We start from the raw sequence: 2,115 nt of genomic DNA, 5'->3' as shown, positions 1-2,115 counted from the left end.
ACAACCCTCCGAGGGGATAGCCATTGTAAAATGACTAGCTTATGTTGCCTAAAAACGACAAGCAGACGTAATATAGGAATCTCACGGTCCAAATTAATGGAAGAGACTATAGGATACGTTGACACACATCTTTCACTCACTTACTATGAACTACTTCCCCTATTCATCTTGCTATTGACCCATGCAAACATTTTCTGAATGGAGGTCACCCTAGGGTGACACGAAACCAAGCATGAATCTCACGGTGTGAACTCTTAGGGACGTGAGAGCTAAGAACAACATATCGTATATGTTATTAATCTCCCACTGAAGTGTTCTATTTGTTTTGGGTAGATATTTACTTATGTATATTTCGACTAATAAAACAACTTAAGTCTAGGTGATTTTCCAAGTATAACGTTTATATTTGGATTTAACCTACGATGTCTAGGTGATAAACCAATTTTAAACCCTCACATCACTCTTGCATGCTCATAAAACCAGGTTAGCAACTCTCAATAATTCGGCTATAATCCCAGGTAGCAGGTGTTCCATAAATCGTCAACTTAAGTACCTCTAGCTTTAGACAAGATTATAGACCAGTTGAGTTTGTAACCAAGGTTTTACAAGCTAACGACCTATTTTAACTATTAAAACAAGTTATTATATGTTAACCCTAGGTAAGCATGCTTCTTATCTTTGTTATGGATTTTAAACGCCTAATCCATTTTTATAACATTTTGAAAAAAAATAGACATGCTATCAATCCATAACATTCATAAAGTATTTCACAATTTAATATAACAATTTATATTAAACATGAAATCCTAACATATGCATACTATATATTATAACCACTTATACCATATTTCAATGCATGTTACATGCTTCCTATGGTGGGATTTTAAATTTACATGGCATGTTATATGCACATACAAGATTTATTTAATTATAATATACATTTATAATACATAAATAATTAAACACACACTGATATGGACTATAAGTTAACAGTCTAAATTATTACAATAATAAGTAGAAGCAGCCCCTAAAAGCCTCTGGACTTCATGAATACCCGACCCGATCCTCCAGAGCTCCAAAATAGGTTGAACTGGTCTAAAATTGGCTAAACCAGACCTCCTTGACCAGAACCGGCTAAACTGGTCCACTTGAACCGTTGGTCCATTTGCGCATGTGCTTTTTGGACTGGAATGAACAACGTTGCAATGCTATAAACCCATCGTTGCAATACTATGGGAATTTGCTTCTTTTCTTGGTTTTCTGAAGAACAGCGTTGCAACGCTAGCTGCATTGTAGTAGCTTCTTTTATTACAACCAGCTGTTGATCCTGCTTCGATTTTTCTTCAATTATAACCTAGTTGCAACTCTATTAACTCCAACAAATTTACAGACACTTAATCACACGTTAAGGCCCATAAACAAAGAGCTAGTTATAACAACTAATAATGAATTAAAAAGAAATTTAATGCTAAAACTGAAATTATACATATTAGCACCCATTTTCATACAACCTATGAAAATCAACCATCAAGCAAATATTAACACGAATTGGGTGTTTTAAATCATGTTCTGATACCGATTGATGGTGTTGACATTCAACATACGAAAGAAATTAGGATTTTAAGCACTCTAATTCCATCAATTTAAGTAAAGAAACATGCAAGTTCAATTAGAGAAAATAGGGTTTTGAAGTTATACCTTTGTTGAACTCTTCAATCTTCAAATCCATCTCGAATTTCCTTTCTAACAAGTTGTAGACCATCACTTGATCTTCTCTACTATTCTTTAGGCCCTTAGATTAGATTTTGGGATCCAAAATAAGATTGAATTTAGGGAGGATTGGAGAATGTTTTCTGGTTTTTGTAAAAAACTTGAGAGAGCACTATTTTCTTTCTCAAAATTCAGACAAGAACCTCTTCACTTTAGTCAATTGAAAGAGTTTTTGTTCAAAATCTTCATGCAATCATATTGCGTAGAAACTTGACATGAAAACACTCAAAAGGTAATGGAATCGGGATGTGGATTGTCAAGTGGAAGAAGTGGGAAAAACCCACTTCCTTCCAATTTTCAATATTAAATTCTATTTTAACTCAATTTGAAATCTTATTTCAAATT

The 2,115-nt window shown here is 33.7% G+C and overlaps 1 long non-coding RNA gene across 1 annotated transcript; it reads right to left on the bottom strand.

The window, feature by feature from the left end:
• Positions 1-904: 904 nt before the first annotated feature.
• Positions 905-1,881, bottom strand: LOC150036750 (uncharacterized). Its single transcript, XR_016528979.1, has 2 exons — positions 1,699-1,881; positions 905-1,366 (listed from the first exon to the last, which is right to left on the bottom strand). It is a non-coding gene; the product is annotated as an uncharacterized LOC150036750 (long non-coding RNA).
• Positions 1,882-2,115: the final 234 nt, after the last annotated feature.

The sequence above is a fragment of the Benincasa hispida genome, chromosome 4 (assembly GCF_027475165.1).
Source record: "Benincasa hispida cultivar pf3 chromosome 4, pf3_genome.v1.1, whole genome shotgun sequence".
NCBI lineage: Eukaryota > Viridiplantae > Streptophyta > Magnoliopsida > Cucurbitales > Cucurbitaceae > Benincasa > Benincasa hispida.
The sequence above is the reverse complement of the archived record's forward strand: the minus strand, read 5'-3'. Positions and strand labels throughout refer to the sequence as shown.